This window comes from Cupressus sempervirens, chromosome 5 (assembly GCF_028749045.1).
Source record: "Cupressus sempervirens isolate cs-2001-9-10 chromosome 5, ASM2874904v1, whole genome shotgun sequence".
NCBI lineage: Eukaryota > Viridiplantae > Streptophyta > Pinopsida > Cupressales > Cupressaceae > Cupressus > Cupressus sempervirens.
In genome coordinates, this window is record NC_143122.1 from 860,629,914 (window position 1) to 860,651,400 (window position 21,487).

Sequence of the window (21,487 nt, forward strand, 5' to 3'; positions counted from 1 at the left end):
CCAACTTCAAATCATTAAAGTATGAGACTAGGACAGAGGCTAAGAAGAAACAAATTGAAGAATTGGTGCTAACCAAGATGTGCAGATGGAAGTATTCCCATGATTAGATAGCCTCCTAGATCTCTAATAAACTATTAGAGAAGTTAAAGCCAAGATGAGACTCAACTACATAGACATAAAAAGATATCTATGAACAAACACTGAGGTAATTGTTACTGAGCATTACCAATGTTGAGGTAAAAGAGTCTATGAAGAAAAATGAAGACAAGATGACTCTTAGATTCAATACTTGTTTAATTTTGTGAAAAGATATAGAGCATGTAGTCAAGAATTCCATAGGTATGTGGAAGAATATTTATCACTTTTATAAACAAACTAACTTTCTAGTAGAAGTCAAGGATGATGATAGTGATGATGAGGAAGAAGGAACATACTTTGAGACAATATAGTTTGACAATGAAGATGTTGAAGAGGATAAAGAGGAAGAAGTTACCGAGGAAGACAAAGAAGATGATGAGGAGATTGATATATGAAGATAGCATCTGCAATCATTACCTCACTTCCTCACTCTCCAAGAAAATCAGCAGCTACATCAAGTTCAGAGATAACTTTAGCCAGTTTGATTGTGACCATAGTAGATACATCAAATGCCCAATCACTCTTCGCTCCCTCACAACTCAGCACATCACTAATAGAAGTGTCTAAAAAATCATTTGTCAAGTTGTAGCCTTTGTCTTCTTTAGTTCCTAAGTCAACATCATTAGCAATGAGTATAGCATGTTTTACAATTTTGTGTTCTTCAGTAATAAGTATAGTTTCAAGTTCTACAATTTTGGATTCTATAGCTTTTGATACTTCTGTAAGTATATTAGTTTTGGATTCTATAAGCATACTAATTAGTATTCCATATGTTGGTACTACATCAATTTTTATAGCTAGTCCTACTATCTCTACTATTGTTTCCATTCTAGATTCTAAGGCATTAAGTACAAATACAGTTGAACCTAAGATTCAACCAAGTACAAAAATTTTGAGTGGAAAGGAGATAGAGGAGGATATTGACCTAGATGAGGAGATTGAGATTCTAAAATGGGATTTTGATAATATCACTACAGATCAAATGCATATAACTAGTCAACTCCTTAATAAAAAAGAAAAATAGAAGAAATTGAGAGAAGAAAGAGACATAGAATATAAAATCATAGAAGATTCTAAGAATATTTTGACTGAGGTGATAGGTGTTGAAGTTGATACTTCTCAACACATTTTGTTTCAATTGTAAGATGTAGTCCATAAATTTAATGAGGATTCTAGTGGTCAAGACAAATTGATTGAGAAAGAAAAGAAGAAATTTGATAGCAAAGGGCTTGAGCACATTGCTCAACAAATTTCCATTCATCAAGTGGAGCATTCCTCAATTTTGACCAATCTTGAAAAATCTTGCACAGATGTACCATCACTTTTTAGAAAATTATGTAATGTTACTAAGTTCACAAAGGAAAAAAAAAGAAAACTGACAAAGAGTGATGGGTATCTAAAGGCTAGTGTACAACAATTGTAACTTGGCCCTAGTTCAAGCTTTGCACATCATATAAAAATTAGATTCTTGTTAGATATGTAGGAAAAGTTATTGAGAGAAGAAGCAAGGATCTAGTCTTCATTGATAGATATTCAAAATATGATCCTTCCCATCATGGACACAATGCAGAAACACATTGTTTACTCAAAAACATTGATCCATGACAACAACTTCTCCATTGTAGATCACATGATAGAACTCTCTGCAAAAGTCCAAATTGCTCTACATACTTGCAAAGTTTGGAAAGAAAATTAGGATAAGACTTTAGAACTCATACTTAAGGTACATTCTGAGTTTCTTTCTTATATTGATGTCTCTATGTAAATAAGTTTTGAATAAATCTTTGGCATTATTGTCAAAAGGGGGGAGAGACAATATGTATTTATGGGGAGAGACACTTAGTATATTGTATGGGGGAGAATCATGCAAAGGAAAGGAAAGTATATTGCATATACCTACAAAGACAAATTTTGAAAAATCTCAATAATAGTATACCACACTGAGCCAATATGACTCTGATGTATATAATTTTTGGCTGATAATTTTTTTTGTCACTAATGACAAAGGGGGAGATTGTTGACATTAAGTCAAGTTTTTTATTAGTGAAAACACTTATTCATATTCTATATAGCTACCAAGCTTGTTGAATAGTCTATAGTGTTTGCCATGTAATTTAGTAGCCACTAAGCTTTACAGTTCCTACTGAGCATCCCAGTGGTTGCCAAGTGAATTCAGTTAGTGTGAAGTGCAATAGTTCAAACTAAGAAAAATCAAGCAGTGTGAAGTCTAACAGTTCAACTTGAGTAGTTTAGTGGCTACCAAGCTTCAAGGTTTCTACCAAGATAGTAGTTCATATGAAGAAAAGTTAGTGTTAACCAAGCTATGTGATAATTAGTGTTTATTGAGTGAAATCATGGTAAATGAGTAACTTAGTTTCTACCAAGTTATACAACATCTACTGAGTCACCAGTGCAAACCAAGTTTGAGACTACTTTAAGATGATTAGTATGGACTGAGCTTCTACTTCTATTGAATGCATGATGATGTTGAGTAGTGATAGTGGATGCTATGTATCAGAACTTTAGAAAGTCAATCTTCAGAATCTGAGTGTCTTCATTTGAGCCAACTTTGTAATATTGGTGTTAACTTGTATATTGGTTGACTTTGTAATTTTGTAAATTGAATTGATACACACACACACACACACACACACACACACATAATGATAAGAAGGGTTCAAATTTGAATCAACAACAAAATATATTGTAAGGCCTGTAGCAACTAGAAAATGGGTTAAATGTATAACATACTATGAGAAATCACAAAACTCAATCAACATACATTAGCACCCACTAGTCTACCATGAAAGCCAAACTAATAAAGAAAGCAATAGAAACCCCCTCTTTCATTTGTAGCTCCCATATCCTTCTTTCTTCTCCAAATGATTGTAGCTCCAAAGTTGCCTATAGTGCACACAAAATTGAAGCAAAAGCCTATGATATGGATAATGCCATGAGAATACTTGAAGTTGTGATTTAAGCTTTGAGAGAAAATGGTGTGAAAATGCAAAGAAGCTAAGGATCTAAGGACTTCCAAGACTTAGACTTCCAAGGACCAAAAATGAGAGAAATAGTGTCCATTTTATAATGGGCATGGAGGGTGAGAGCATTGGATTTGTCACCCATAGATATTTGATGATGGCAAGAGATTCCTTTGAGAATCCATGATGGATATGACAAAATATGCCAATTGTAAGATTCTATGACACATGAAAGTCAAACTTGACTAAATGTGGAAGAGAATCTATAATGCGTCATAAGACATCTCAACCCACTTAAAGCCAAGAATCTATGACGAATAAGCCAAATAGGGACATGCATAAGAGATAAGAATATTTGATTATGAAAAATCTTATCCAGGTGTCAAAAGAGAATCCATGAGATGTCATATCCAAGTGTCATGATGATGCAATATTTTACGGAATATCCGAATTAAAAATCCTTTTATTCCACAAAATAAGAATTAGTAGAAAATGGAACTAATGATGGAAAATGGAATTTAGGAAATTGTAAATTTCCATGGTTTGCAGGTAATGAATCTATTAATTAATAAAATTAATTAATTGAGGATGATAATTAGGAAGAGTAATTAGAAAGAATAATAGGATTAAATTATGGGTTATTTAATACTATAGAGAAAATTAGTAAATGATTGGCCAAATTGGTTAAATAAATGTGATCGTATCATTTGATGAAAATATGATGATAATATAGATAGAATAAGATGATGATAAATAGACCAAATCCATGGTCAAATTGATTGATAGATTGAAATTGATAACATGCCAAGGACACATGACATGAATTGGTTGATATGTAACATTTAACCAACATTGTAAATGCTACTGGATTGAAATTGACTAATAAGGTTTGATTATAATAACATCGATGGACACTATCAATATTATTAAAATGTTTGATGATGCCATGATCTGACATTGAAAGCCTCAACAATGTCAAAGATTGAATGACATGAATGATAGTTTGACCTAGCACTGAGAGCCATGATAGTACTAAGGTCAGATTGATAAGATTGATAGGTTGATAGGTTTCCAAGGTATTGAAAGCCACAAAAATACCTAGGAGAAGATATATGATGAATTATTTGGGATGTTTGATATGTTTTGGCTGATTAGGACTGATTTTGAGTTATTTTAAGTTGATTTGGGGTGATTTCCTGTGATTCTGAGTTGGTTTAGGGTGATTTTGAGTTGATATGAAATGGTTTTGAAATGATATGAAATTGATGTGAAGAAGGATACAAATGATAAAGTATAATTAATTTTGGCCAAAAGATCAAAGTTAGTAGAATGAGAAAATGGGACAAATTAGTATGAAGAAGTGATGAAATTGTAGATGTGAACCATTTTTGAGCGTCTACCAGGCCATATCAGCAAAGGAGCAGTAGAGTCATATCTATCACATAAAGGTGATTAGTACTTCAAAGAATCTCTAGCAGCAAATCAGTTGTAAGTCAAAGATCTACTATTTCACCCTAAAAGGTGAACTAGTCCAAATTCTCTAACAAGGTAGACTTAATAGTCTTTTTGTCAAATCTCTTTACTATGTGAGTACTTCATTTTATGTTTGTAAAACCTCTAACAAGGTGGACCTAGCAGTCCTAATTGATCCTAATAGGGCAGATCATCATAAGTGATCATTGTAAGCCTTAACAAGCCAACTTTATGCTATATTATTGAAGTTTTGTGGGTATCATCCCCACCCTAGTTTTACTTTCTATTTGGAAGGTTTCTAGGTCACCAAATTATTGTGTTGATGTACCATGAATGTTTATGTTTTTAGTTTCTCATGCATGCAGTTAGATCTGATTTAATGAATTAAATAGATATTGATTAATTGCAATTAAGATCTGAATTTGGTAAAGTTTTGAGGTTACTAATTTACTCCTCCCCTCTCAGTAACCTAGAATAGTCTTAAATATTTCCAAAAATAGCTTCTATCTAGTATTTTAAAGCAACATTCTTCTCCATCATGAGTGTCCTAGCATAGTCCATTACAAACATGTTCCTCCTTTCAATAATTCCATTTTGTGGAGGAATTCTAAGGGAAGATGTCTATCTTTTGATTCCTCTATCATTACAGAACATCTTAAACTCATTTGATGTAAATTCTCCTCCTCTATCAGATCTCAAATATTTTAGAATTTTACCTATTTTTTTTCCAACTCTTGCTAAGTATCACTTAAACATTTGGAAGGCATCAAATTTCTATTTCAGAAACATAATTTTCATCATTCTAGAATAATCATCAACAAGAAACATAATGTACTTATCTCCTTTGTATCTTTCCACTTTAATTGGTCCACACAAGTTAGTATGAACAATCTCTAATATTCCTTTAGAGTTATGAGTTTTAATCTTAAAACTTGACTTTTTTAGCTTGCCTAGTTGACATTGTTTTCACATTATTTTGTGAAGCTTCTTCAACTTAGGCAAACCTCTTACACTTCTCATGTTATTGATGCTAACCAAGTTATCAAAATTAACATGACATAACCTCTTGTGCCATAGCCACACATCATCAAATTCTACAACTAAACAAGTATTGTCCTCTATATCAAGATATAAGAGATTACTCCTAGTTTAATCACCTTTTCCAATCAATTTTCCATCGATATCATATATGTTAACATTCTTTTTTTCAAATTCAACCTTACATCCTAAATTATTTAGTTGTGACACACTCAATAAATTATAGCTATATGCTTCAACATAATAAGCATTGTCACATAAAATATTTTATGTGAGTTTGATAGAACCTTTTCCTTTTATCAAATATGGTGCATCATTACCAAATCTTACACTATTTCCATCATAACAATTGAAGATAATGAACTTACTTTTACCTCTAGTCATATGATATGAACATGTACATTCAATGATCCATCTATAATTATTGTCTACATAAGACACAAGTATAGTTGCCCCATCTTCATCACATTCATCCTTCATTGTAACATATGCCACTTCATCATCATGTTTATCAGATTCATCTCTTATTTCCTCTTCAATAATGTAGCAAGAATTCTTGTCTTTTTCTTTGTAATCATTTCTATCTTCATCTCTTCCACTTTTATACTTTTCACCACTTATGTAGTTCTTCTTCTCTAGACATCTAGCAGTAATATGACCAACCTCATTGAAATTGAAACAAATGATGCGTAGCTTACCTTTAAACTTGCTTGTAACTCTATGAAATCTTCTCACTAGTAGTGCTTCAAGTTGATCTACATCCTCCGCATTTGTCTCACTATCACTAGATATATATTTTGTCTTTTTCTTCTTCTTCTCATTAGGTTCTTTCAATGAAAACTTAGCTTTGAAAATAAATTTAATATTTTTAGGTTTGTAACTATCAAAGTTAGATAGCTCAAAAGTAGTGAGCCTACCTACAAGACCTCAAGAGTTAGACCATTCCCTAGTACACATCTTAGTTCCTGTAGTGTAGAAACTCTAATAACATAGGTGGGTAGTAATCTTCTCAAAAAATTTCTTAGTACAAGATCACCATCTATTTTACTAGTAGCTCCCCTTATTGCACTAACAACATCTTTTATGCTAGAGCTATACTGAGAAATATTCTCACCTTCTTGCATTTTCACATAATCAAACTTACCTTTGAGACTTTCAGCTTTGCCTCTCAAAATATTCTTGTCTCCTTCATAGATAGTGTTTAGAGCATCCCACATTTTCTTTGCACTACCAAGACTTCTGATATCATCAAATTCAACATAGCTTAGGGCAAAGGAAATCTCCAACATTGCCTTGTTCTGCTCTTTCTTCTTTTTTAGATCCTCAATAGTTAGGGTTCTAGTAGGATCAACATGATTCATAGTAATGAGAGATTATGTATGATCTCCAAGTCCTCCAAGGTGTAGCTTTATTAGAATTTTCCATGTAGGAAAGTTATCTCTATTAAGCTTGGGTACTTCTCTTTTTGAAATCTTGATCTTTGTGCTTCTACTACCTTCAAACTAGTCTTCTTAAGCACATGGCTCTGATACCAATTGTTGGAATTCTTTATAATAACTAGGGGGTGGGGGGTGAATCAGTTATCCAAGGTTCATATGTATAATTAAAACTTTTCATAGCTTAATGAACCCATGTATAACATTTATCATCATGCATGCATCCATAAGATTATGCAATGACTTAAAACTTGTAGATTATTGTAAAATCAATTTGCAAAAATGTAAACATGATATATAATAGATTCAAAAACACACTTGACACAATGATTTACATGGGAACCCAATTTGGGATAAACCACCAATAACATGCTAGTCTTTTTCACTCTTTTGAAGTGATGCTTGTGAAAGACCAATCCTATTCAAGGTTATAATGCACATTGTTAAATATGACTCGGTAAAAGGATTTCAATAACCTTATTAGGATTGAGCCTTGTTAGAGGACTTTAGATCATTTACTTGGAATGTCACCCATTTAAAGGATTTAAAAATGACTATTAGGTCAACCTTAATCCAAAGGATTTACCCTAAACTGATTAAAATTATTAGAGAGTAGTAGTAAGGCTTAATTTGATAACAACTTACAACTTCATTTGTAGATTACAGATCTCTATTTTAGTTCTCCATTCTAGTTAGCTTTCATAGATTTCAACTCTGATAGCTTGTTCACCCTTCAAGCATCCACACCCTTAAGCCTTCTTGCTTAACATGCCAATACAAATTCTTCACTTAGGTCACTAAATGAAGCAATACCCTAGACTCTTTGTCTTCCTTAGGTTCTTGCACATGACAACCTTTTCTTTTGACCAACCATTCCTATAAATAGGAAATTAAGATATTTTTCCATTCATTCTCTATCGTCCAATATAGGGTTAGGACATATTAGGTAGGATTCAATCAATCTGCCCCTTATTTCATTCCATCCCATTCTAGATACTTCTCCTTCAATCCTCTTTGAATTCACCTCAAAATGGTTTACCATGGATTCTATGCCATCAGCTCATCAATCTTATCTTCCACATGATTCAATATGTTTTCAAAAATTTCCTTCTTCAATAGAATTTTGGAAGGAAAATCCTTAAAACTGGATTAGGAGACCTAATTGGAGACCTAGTTAGCCTAATGAAGGATTGAAGCAATTTGATGAGACCATTAAGAAAGATCCACTAAACTATGAAATCAAGATAGCTAGTGGAGTCATCCAACCTTAGGAAATAAGCCACCACACTCTTGCAAGACTCTTAGATGGTTTTGGAGGCATGAAGCACATAAGGAGAATGAAGAAACTTGTGGTGAAGCAAGTTAAAATGTTAGAAAACCTTGAAGAAAGGTTGAAATCTTTCCTCCAATAGATCATCTACCCCCATAAGACACTTAAGTTAATTAGTGACCTAGAATACATAAGAAGAAAAGGAAGACATAAAGACCATTTCCTATCACCCAGGACTTGACTTCTAGGACTAGGTCAACTTAGGTTGACCTAGGTCAACCTAGTCCTCGATAGTTCTAGAACTTGGGGCCCAAAGGGCCTCGAGGGTTTAATTAGTTTTTTACCATTACCCAGTTTCTTTGTATTGTTTTACCACCTGAAAATCATATATAAAGAAACTTAGGGGCTTCATTTTTAGATCATATTCATAATTCAATTTCAATATTTCAATCTCTTTGTCTTAAGTGAAGATTTATGTCTTTTCCATTTAAAGAGTTCAAGTATTCACATTTTTCAAGCATTTAAGCAAGGAGATTTCTATCTAACATTGAAGGATCCTTTGTGAGAATTTCCTCTTCAAGATCTAGCTTATTGTTGGCCACTAGGGGATGATATCTACTTTAAAGCATTCATCATATTCTTCATTGATGAAATTTTATATCCATGGCACCATGATGGGATTATGGTATATCCATTACAAAGAGTGGAGATACCTTCCACCTAATTCAAGATCTACATACAATATCCTTATAAACAAGGCTTTTAAGCAAAGTAAATCCTAACATTTATCTTGTCTTTCAATCATTTATATTTACATTTATCAATTACGATTAATTCATTAACCTAGGGCTTGATTAAGGTAAGCCCTCATCAAACTCCAACCCTAAACCTTTATTTTCTATGTCTGTTTGTAGATTGAGAGTTAAAAGGATTATGGATATGCAACCTATTATTCACAATCTTTCTGGAGTCATCAATTGTAGATCACTGAAGTACGTCAACTTGGTTGTTGGACATCTTCCTAAGTTGACCTATTCCTCTAATATCAAAGTCTAGGGAGATTTCTAAGCTTTTTTCCTTTTGTCATTTTATTCTGAGATCCATGGATGGATATTTAGATACAGTTCATATCTACAAGTTTTGAAGTGAGAAAACATCTTCCTCTACACATTTCAAGTTGAGTCTTTCATATTTAATTTCCTTTCATATCTTTACCCTAGATCTATATCTTAATTGGGCTAAGTATGTTTACATAAAATCTAGATTTACATTATTTAAAAAATTAGTTCAATTTCACATTCACACTATCCTATTAAGGGCATACGAGAGTATATTTGCCTTATGTTGTATTCCTCTTTATAATTTGGATTTACTATTATCTCCCTTCTTCCTTTGGGTCCTATCTAATCTAATTTGGATCATAACTAGAATCATATTTTTAAATTCCCATCTTTCTCTCACATACATATTTGAATAACTTATTTAGTGATCCCATCAAGTGGAGGCCTACATCTTATTAAAGTGATTTCATTTTACCACTAAAAATTACATAGTTTAAAAGTAAAAAGCAACCATTTTTTCAATTTGGAATGTGGATAAAACCTATTTAAAGGAGCACTTTAGCCCACATGTTACAATTTAATTTAAGAAAAGGCTTTATGCCAATTTAATTATGTCAAAGGTGTTTCATTTATTAAATTCCCTAGATAAATTTACAAACCAATTATTCATATTTATTAAAAATGTGTAAGATTATTGCAATTTTTATAATTGCCAATATTATTCCTTCATTTTTTTATAGTCATTTTAAGCATTGTTAATACCATTTTACTCTACTCATGGTTTTAAAGGCACACATGGTTGAAACATCTTGTAGCATTGGATATTTTTGCTTTTTAATCTCTATTGCTCACTAAATTTAAGCCTACTATTGAATGGATTGCAACTTGCTAATACCCAAATGTACAATCAACAATAGATTACCTTGTCATAATTTTTACACGAATGTCTAAACATTCATATTTCTCTTTGTATATTTATTAATTCATTGCTATTTTTTGTATCAACATTTCAGATAATACTATGAAATCCATTCTCTAGATGAATGATATATTAAAAAACAAGTGAATGAAACATCATACATTATTAGAGGAAAAAAATGTGAGTGAAAGAAACATACAAAGATCATCTCTGAATTGCAGAACTTTATAATCTTTCATTCACATTTCTATCAAATACTCCCTATTTGCAATAGTAGTTAAGTATATTCTACTAAAATTTGACTTTTTTATGATGAAGAACTTGATCCATTCATCATTACCATATATGATCATTTTTTCTTTTCTAGAATTGGTACTTAACATGAAGCTTCAATTCAATCAATGAATTTTATAGATTTTGAAAGTAAATTCTTGTATGTCACACAAACAAAGTATCTTTTGAGGCTTGTCATATTTTTTAATAGCACTATATCTCATTGGTTTTGGTGTACTTCTTTGAGTTAATGCATTTTATCATATAGTTCTAGACTTATAACATTATTTTAATATTACAATTCCATGACATAGTACAAGAATGAGCTATTAATGAACTCTATGTCTCTATTGAACAAAAAATCCTTCTAGACATCTTCATTAGGTCATTCTAGAGGAAAGTTTCACACCCTTCAAAAAGGCCTACAAAAAATATATTTATTACTACTTTGTTGGGTATAGCCAGCAAAGGTAAATATTTTATTTTTCTATCAATAATCCTTTTGTTATTTAGTGAAGATGGTGTTGAGGAACTAGATTCAGTTGTATCATGATAAATGCTACTTATCTTCATACATCTATTGTTAATTTCAACATGCTCTTTGTAGTTGCTAAAGCTCCAAGGTTGTGAGGTTGTAGAAGGATGATCTAACTCCACAACTTTGCTAATAGAGATTTGGTTGATGCACTTAAGTTCAAATAAAATTTTTATTAGCAAAAGTTCAAATCCATATAGATTATATTAATAAATAAAGAGTACATAATCTCCATTCAAACTAGGACTAGTAAGAAAGAACAAAGAAAAAAACCTCTAGTCTTTCCTAGGACAAAGTCCTATACATGAATAAAAAATCAAAAAGGGTATACCCCAGTTTCCAAATCTTAATGAAGGGAAAACCCTTTTGTACATTTGAAACCAAGCATCTTGATAATTTTAAGTTTGAATACATGTGCCCCTATCATAGTTGAGGTCTTAAGAAGGCATTCATGATGAAGGAGAATCCCAGGGTAGTTGGAAATCCTACATGTTGGAGTTGTTTTGACCTTGGAGTCAGAGGGTTTAGTCAAAGAAGAGGTTTGCTTGATCATTGATGAGTAGTTCTTAGCTCTAGTATTGGTTGAGAGGCTTTTTGTCTGAAGGAGCTCAATGTATATTGATCTTAACATACACTACAATGATCGACATATACTATATTTCTTTGCATGTGTTGCTAGCTCAACATGTATTGTTGCTCGATAATACTTGGTGGTTCTGTTGACACTCAGCAGTTTAGCTTTCTAAATAGAGTTCTTATGGAAATGATGTGATCATGAAATGGATCAATTTTGAGATGTGTGTGGACTTATTTGGGTCTTGGATCTTTATCTTAGGTGCATTTATTGGGTGTTGTAAGTCGACTAAGGCATTTTGTATTTAATTATTGTTGTAGGCTGACTTGTGGCTCAAATATGTATTTAATGTGAGGGTTTATTTAATTTGTAACTTAATAGGCTGACTTGTGGCTTAGTTTTGTATAAATGAGGGGCTTGTGGAGTCTAGAATCATTATTTAGTTCAACATGGAGTAACTAAGAGGAGTGAAGTGTAGCAGAGCTACTAGTTTTGTCTTGGGAAAGAAGGATATTGTTTGGTGGCTTGTGAGCATAGGTTTAGATCATGTTGGAGGTTTCTACCATAGTAAAATTATGACATAGACTTGGACTAGGAAAGGTTTGGGTCAGATATTGAGGGATCGTGTAGAACTATTACTTGCTTTATATTTGGTCATGATCGGGAAGGCCTTATAGTCTGGCACATTGTATATAATTGGTTGTATTATGAAGATTTGAGTTTGGTATTAGATCTTGTATCTTGTCTTGTATTTTTGTTGTGTGGTTATTTGGTAGGGGCTAGGACATTGAGGATTCTCCTAACTTATATTGTGTTAGGTGGTATCAAAGAGAAGGGTTAACCTAGTTGGGGATTATTAGAGAAGAGGTTGATCTAGGTGGTGGTGAATTGCTGATTTGGTTTTATAAAGATATTGGAAGATGCCTCTAAGAATATTGGACCCTAGGGTAATTGATGATCTTTGTGAAGTTGTGGAGACTAGAATTTTAGAGAAGGTTAGATCAAATTTTAGATTTGAGATGGAGTTAATGAAGAATGAGATCATGAGAGCTATTATTGGTGTACATATTGTAGAGGAAATCTACAAAACTTGAACAAACTAATTAGTAGAACCAATTTATCAATATGCTAAACAAAAAAATTTATTCAACCCTACAAACAACAAAATAAGAAGCATATTCTTAGAAATAAAACACACAAATGAATGCACGCAAACCAACAAATACTTCAAGCTTCTATTGCTTCTCTTTGATCATATGAAGTGTGCACTTGGCTACGATTTTGGCAACACATAGACTCCAAGCTCTAAGAAATAATAAAAGATATTGATTCAAATGATAGAAAGATGATAGAAAACTAACAAAGGTTCAATGTGAAAATCAGTGATGGAATTGAGAGAAAGGAGGGTTGTATATATAGATTTTCTAGAAATCCATAAATGGTTGAGATTGATTTGGGAAAATCATGATCAACAGATAAGGATGAAAGAGACTAGATGAATAATAGGAAAGTTTCCAATTTTAAACCAAAAAAGATAGAGGAAAAAATTTGAGATATTTTCAATTCTGGAGAGATAAAATTTCTAAAAATTGAAAATGGAAACATTATAATCATTTTGGATTTTCAGAAAAACTAAATTTTTAGTTTATGAAGATTTTCTAATTTTTAAATTTTAAATTTCCTCATAAAATTAATTTTTTAGATTTTAGAAGATTTAATTGAATTAAAAATTAAATTAAATTTGAGAGATGAAATTATTTGAAATTAATGGACATTGATCAAAATTGATATTGATGTGAGATGAAGACGAAATGAAATGAAATTTAATAAAAAGGAATAAATTATTTAATTTAAATAATCAATTATTATTATTTATATTACGAGAAATGGATATTAATTAAATGATAATAATCAATTAAATAAATTTAATTATTTAATTAAAATTATATAATTATTAGATGATGCAAAGATTTGATAATAGAGGAATAAAGATGATTAACTAATGATTTAAGAACCCTTAATTAATAGAGGAAAAATTAGTGTGTTAAATGTAAACTCACAAGCCTGTCCATTTTTAGGTGTCTACATTTTTCTGTCTTTGATATAATGGGATTATGAACATTATATCAAAGAATTTCATATTAGGTTCTGCCCTAGCTTGCCCCAATGGTAAAAACTGGACCATATGCCCCCTTGAGAGATTTTTTGTTCAAGAGAGGCATGAATGATCTCTCAATAGAAGATGAAAAATGTTAGATGAAATGATGAAAGAGAAGAATAGTTAGTAAGAAGCGAAGAATTAGTTAGATGATGAGAATCAAGTTTGATTGATAGAGTTTGCCTAATAAGAATCATGTATAGTTTAAGGAAGAATTCATCCTATCTAAGACTAGTGATAGTGTCTAGTTTTAGAAAAGATATAACCTATATAAGAAAATAAATTATTGACTGATGGAGGGATAGATATGATAAACAAGACATGGGGGGTGGGTGGGGGTGGGGGCGGGTGGCAGGGGTGAGGGCTGTGCCGGGGTGAATCCAAATTTTAAGCACTTCAAACTTTCACCAATTCATTCACACATTCAATAGTTGTCCTTATGCATGTAAAAATTTTAATGATAAACTTACTACAATATATAAATCTCATCTATCACATGCATGAAAATAAACACATAACACAAGATTTTTTCCCCAGAAACCCTTCAAGGTGAAGGTGAAACTAGGGTGGGGATGACACCCACAAATCTTCACTACTACAATAATAAAGTTAACATGTTATGGTTACAATGTTTGATCATAAAATATGATCTAACCTATGAGGGGTCTACCCTATTAAAATCTTATGAGACTACTAGGTCTCGCGTTGTTAGAGGAAAAAAGACTTACAAAAAAGTAAGGATTTTATTAGGATATTTACAAAGATTTGTTAAGACCACTCTATTAAGTGATTTACCCTGATTTGAGTCAGTTAGAACTAGTTTAGTACATGTCTCTCAGTTTTCTCTATAAGCTAATCTTGACTCTTCTTCTTTCTAACTAATCCTCTCCTTTAATCTGATAAACTTTTCTTCCCTTTTCACTTCACTCCTTTGAATAGGTCACTTTCTTTGCTAGGTTATAACAAAACCCTTTCACTATCTTCCAATTTGGTCTCTATCATTCACTTGCATATTATTTCTTGTTTGCATGCATATACTTCTCCACTATTGCTCCCTCTCACACTTCAATCTAGGTTAAGATCTTCTCAATTTAAAGAGTTTTATAAAGATTTTTCTAGATGCTTCTATAATATCCTCTCTATCTAAATCATTGATCACACAACATAGGGATATGTAATCCATGTTATTCATCTGTAAAACTCTTTGTAACAACCTCTAAAAACATTAAATGTTCCTCCATGTCAGCTTGAAAATATTTTACCTCAAAATCTATTACATTTCTTACTTTGATGTAGATTTTGTGTTGCTTGGACTTTACTATTCTTTGATGCTCAACATTGCTATTGCTTAATCTATATAGTGCACGACACATACTATGTAACTCAACACTCAATTATGCTTGAGAATTTCTTAGTCATCGATGTGCTTGACTCATATAGGAATTTATTAGTGATTGTACACTTACTCAGCTCCTATAGAGCTCAGTACATACTTTCTTATGTACATGACTTGACCTATATAGAGTATTGTGGTTGTAGTGATGACCGTTTGACTCTACCTTGTAAATGACTAAGAGTTTTACACTAATAGAAAATAATAGTTATAGATACCAAAAATCTCCCCCTTGGACATTAGTGAAAAAAACACTTTGTCATAATTACATTGTTATAAATACAATTTGATATAAATTCTCCCCCTAAGTCTTATGGCATATGCCAAAGAATAATGAATAAACAATGTAAAATGAATGTTAAAAAATTCATTTCTCCTTTTTATTTATCCCTTAACAAATATATTTCCCAAATCCAAGTCCATTTCAACCCTATTACCCCTCTTTTTTTAACACTCATGTCGCAAATTCTAGGGTAGAGTGGGTGGGAGAAATCTATATTTGTCAATGAATATCTTGTGAACTCAGGTGATCATGGATAGAGCATAATCCCATGTGGTTCTTGTTGTTTCTAAAATATGATTCTATAGCTATATTCTTGTAGCTAGATTAATTAAATTGTTAGACACTAAAAGTTTATGATCTTCTTTGATAAGATCCTAGGATTTTGACATTTCCCTCTACATGAACTCCAAATGAGGTATCATCATTTCTTGAATAGAGATCAATTTGGATCTCATATTGTTGTCAATAGATTTTTGTAATGATCTATGCTTGATCCTACAGACTTCAAAATGATATTTTTGGATCTCTTTGTCTCAGCCTAAATTTGAATTATTTGTGCTTGGATGTCATTTGTGAATCTTGGTGGATCTAACAAAATGTTGTACTTTTTGTATTATTTTTTTCATAACCTACATTTTCTCTTGTGGTTGCACTTTTTGCTCAACCATAGTTATGGAAACTTTGTCCACAACCTTGTTCTTGAATCTTCTCACAGACCAATTCATCAATTTATCATTTGATTCCATATTTCCAACAATGACTTAATCAACTATATTTACAAGTTGGTTCATGATTGGAATTTCTTCCTCAAAATTTTTAATATCAAAAGCAACAACTAAAATACATTTTACATAATATAGTACCTAATTCTGTTTGAGTTCTCTCAAATCTTCCTATCATTTCTTCGTCACTAAAAATTCTTGTAGAAAAATGCTTTTCTCCAAGGTGAGATTTTATAGATCCAACTATGGCATCTAAATTATTTCATCTATACTAACTTCAATATTTGGTGAAACATCTTTTATTTTTCTCCTCTTGCTCAGTGAAGGAGTGCTACTACTCAACATTGCTTTGAGAGTTGGTGAAGGAGTTTCACCACTCAGTTATGCTAGTGCATTGGTGTTTGAGACAACAATAGTCACATTTGGTTGAACTCTACTTATTTCTTTGTTCTCATCAATATGAGGTGCTCAAATAATCTTACTATCTACACTTGTTTGTTTCTCTTCACCTTCTTCCTCTGCACCTATGATTCTTGGTTGCTTAGCCTTTGGAGTGTCAGAGGTGTTGGCATGTACTCTTGACATGCTTCTTTGATGACTTGACACACCTAAACTTTCTCCACTACTATAGTGATCTTCAATGTTTACAATGTCTTTCTCTGCTACCTTGGTTGATAAACCAAATTTTTTTTCCAAAGAAACTAATCTTTTTGTGCTACAACTTCCATTTTATTTTGTAAGATAAAAAAAATTATGTACTTGGGAACAAATCTACTCTTGTAATACTCCAAAAATGTGTCTTATTGATCCTAGGATAGATCAAGAATTACTTTGACTAATGTGTAAGTTCTTATCTTTTTCTCTTCTTCCTCTACCTATTGCCATCTTCTCTTCAGTCTTGGTGAATATTTTTCTCAATTCCACTAGGAGCTAGCTTATGATTAAAAATCATTTCTACCATACCCTCCTTAATCTTATTTCTATCAACATTATCTAGTCTATCATACTTTGCAAATCTAAAGCTAGATAATTGTGGAGATCTATTTATATCTATACATACCTCTTCAATAGACTTGGATTGTCTTTTAGGTGGTCCTTTGACCAATCTCCTCCTCTTTGTTTTTGGGGCACTGAGATATATAGTCTCTACTAATCCCTACTTTATAGTCATCTTGGCACTAATAAATGCCATAGTCCTTAGCTTAGTTGGTGGAGGAGAGAAGGGTGTCATTACAAGCTTCTTCTTGGTTCTGTGAGCCTTCTTTCTTGGTGGAGTGACTAAAACTAGTACTTTTCCTTTGTCACCTTCTTCTTCCTCTTCTTCCTCATCACCACTATCTTTTTCTTCATCCTCTCCAAGACCTTGTGTTAATTGTAGTGATTCCTTTCCCTTGCCTAGGGTGCCTAGTTTTTCTTCTAGCACTTCAACCATTCTTTTCATTTTCTTCTCTTTAGAAGAAATCTTGATATATATAGTTATTCTTGCTTTAGATTCTTCATATCTTTGAAAGGGTTCATCCTTAGTGTCTATCTCTTCTTTCAATAGTACAATAATGTTTGCAAGCACTAGATCAATATCAATTTCATATTCAAAACTTTGTAGCTAGGCCTTCCTTGGTTTCACTGCCTACACAAATGTATTGCCTATATCTACAAGAAAGCATATGTCACTACAATACCTTGTGACCAATTATTTAGGTACACTCATCCTCATTTTCATTCTTTTCTTAAATTCATCAAAATAAGCATCCATTACATTCTCAAAAGTTTCTTTCAATTGAGTAATATATTCATTTATCTATCTTGTCATTGATTTGTCTTGCTCCCAAACAACATTACTGATACTAGGAAAATAATTTTGGATATAAAATAAAATACATATAATGAGAGATCCAAACTTATAAATTGAATTCTTTTCTTTTCTTATAGATGATAGATTCTTTGCAAGTTGTAGTTTTTGTAGTCTAGCAAGATCATACTCGTGATCTTTCATCACTAGCTTCCATGCTTGATCCATTGTCATACATGACACACTATTCAATCTTCTTGATTGGTGGAATTTGTGAGCTATTAACCTCACTACAAATTTGATAAGTGGATCAGAAATGTTTGTGATGGACATACCATGTCCATTCCACTCGTCTCCTTTGTTTGACTCAATTTCTTCACAACTCAGGCATCTGTTGGAAATCTGATTAAAAAGCTCATTGTTGTTGAAGATCAAAGAGGGACTGTTGTAAAAGAATGTTTAAATCATTATTTTTCCATTGATGTCAAACCTGCTATTTGTAGGAATAATATTTTCTTATAAGATTCAAGCACTATCACTTAGTTGATTGATGAAGAGGATTTGATCAACAAGATGTAACAAGAACACCTAAGGGAAAGGTTGATTCATGGTGTCATAATGAAGTGCAAGAATCAGCTAAGGCAATGGTTAAGTAGTGTATTGATAACATACTCAAAGATATAGAGGATGGTCACACTTAGAAATATTGAGGAAGAAGTTGTAACAAAGTTGACTACAAAGCTTTAGCCTTGATCATTATTTGAAGCCAAGCAAATTCTTAGTAGAAGCTGAGTAACAGACATTTTCAATTAGTGCCAAGTAAAAGATCAGGTGCTGAGCATTAGGAAAAAAAATTTAGTTGGTGTTGAGAAATCTTTAGGTGCCGAGCATTAGGAAAAACATAGTTGATGCCAAGTAATATAGTATGTGCCAAGCACCAGTATTTCAATAGTGCCGAGCTGCTACATTATTTCAAATAACAAATATTTTCCAAATCCAAGCCAACTTAGTGGTTACATTGAATTTTGTGAACAAGTTGGAGGATAAGGATGATGAGTTGTTGGCACAGAATCCTATGTAAACCATTTTTGGGTGAATTCTAATGGATTATTCAAGAAGCTTCTAAAGGAAACAAAATATGGGTTAGATGCAATGAATTCTACCTAATCCATGAAAATTGAAATTGAAGAAAAGATGAATCGAGAAGGAAAAGGAACTCCAAGACTTCTATTTAAGAAGTCATAAACCAAGAAGAAGTGAGCTAATGATACTATTGCTATAGAAGTGTCAAATCTGTGAAGTGATTGAAAGAGTGTCAAGAAGGAGAAGGAAGAGTACATAGGCTTTGCTTCTACAAGTGGTCATAAAGAGATGATTACACTGGTACATTGAGTATGAATACTCAAGGACACAAAGCTTGAAAGATAAGGCAAGTAGTTAAGAGTTGCAGAGATAGAAGGCTAGGCAAGGGTATGAGCAAAGAAGTGATCTGAGATCTACAAGATAAGTTGTATGTTGTAGTCAGGTCAAGATTTTCTAATACTCTATAGAAATTGTATTAGATTTGAAAATATTATGGACTTAGGTTGGCCTAACATCCATTTGTAAATCCTTCAACAGGGTGGCATTCCAAGTGAATGTTCTAAAGTCCTTTTACCAGAACCACTTCTAACAAGGTGGTTAAATCCTCTAATGAGGTCATGTTTAACAGTGTGTGTTGTAATCCTTTAATAGGTTAGGCCTTTCATAGGGCATCACTTCAAAAGGGTGAGAATTGAGTAGCATGTTATTGGTGATTTTTCCCAAATTGGGTTTCCACGTAAATCACTATGTCATGTGTTGATTTCTTGTGTGTTATACTTGCATGTTGATTTATAGTAACTTGCTAATTAGACAAGTTAAAGTTTGCATGATTGAATGGATTTACCATACTTATTGAAAAGTTTGAAAGGGATATATGGACCTTGAATAACTAATTCACCCCCCCCCCCCCCCTCCTAGTTATTCTAAAGCAATTTTAACAGCATCACATTGTTTTCTTCTTTTCTAGGGTTGGATACCCTGTGACCTTGTGAATCATTAAATTTATGATTTCCATTAGTCCATTTTGTAACCAATACTTCATGTCAAAAAAATTAATCCATTCAATCTTGAAATTCTTCAAGAATTCTAATGTACAAGTTAACCCTTTCCTCTCAACAACTTTATGTTCATTCTTCAAGATTCCTCCATCGTATAACTTCTCATATGCTTCTCTAATCTCAAAGTCTCCTACTTCTCCAATTTTACACATGTAACAATTTCTAACATCATGGATTATAATGAATTTGGGTGGTATTGAGGATAGTTCACCCATTAAATCTCCTTTCATTGCAAGTTCTGGAATATTAGAAAACTTAGGTGGAAGAAAAGCATCACTCTTCACTAGTCGAATTCTACTAACCTCTTTGCTCATTCTTGTAGTTGACAAAGTTTCCATGCTCACTATTAGGTTTTGATTTTTTCTTCTTACTCCTCTTTCTCTTTTGAACTACTTGACACCGCTCAGATCTCTCACTTGCTCAAGATTTATCATTCAAATTACTCTTAAAGTCTTTTACTCATCACTCAAATCACCAAATCACTCTGTGCTCTTGACACCTATGTGCAAGGTATAAGATAATGTCTTCAAATTTTGATATATACCTTCTTTTAATCAATTTAGGGTCTCCATTAATTCTATTTTCTCAAGTAGGTGGAAGCCAATGGTCTTAGTCAATATTGATGCATTTTAAACTAGGTATTCTCTTTATAGGTTAGACTCTTCCATATCACTCAGTCTCTATCATTCCTCTTCTAAAGTGCTAAGTGTTAGAAAAAGGGAATACTGAGATGGGGGTGAATCGATATTCTACAAACTTTCTTCACCAATTGGATATTATTTATTACTTTGAATCACGCATAAGAAAGTAAACAAATAATGCTAAACAATAAAACTAACCATACATAGATAGAACTCCTAACACCATATTTTGTTAACTAGGGAAACCCTAGTCAAGGGAAAACCCCTGTGGGGATGATACCCACAAGATAATGTACTAATAAAAAATGTTCCTTGTTAGAGGATGGACCCTATTAGGAGTCTATAAACTCATTCAATACATATGAGTCCATGTTAGGAGACTTTGAATCCCTGTTAGGAGTTGTGATATAATGTATGCAAGAAGAGCTCACTACCCAAACAAGTAATTAAAGTTCCTTGACTACAAAAGTATGGATGTTGTACCTTATTTTAGTTGAACTCTAACCTCATCTCAATTTTGGATCACAAAATTATTTTATCAAAATTTATTTCTATGTATGATACAAAACTTCACATTCACAACTTTTGCATGTTACTTACAAAATCACTTCCACATAATTTTGCAAGATTTCTTTGCATAAATACCATACCTTTTCACAAAT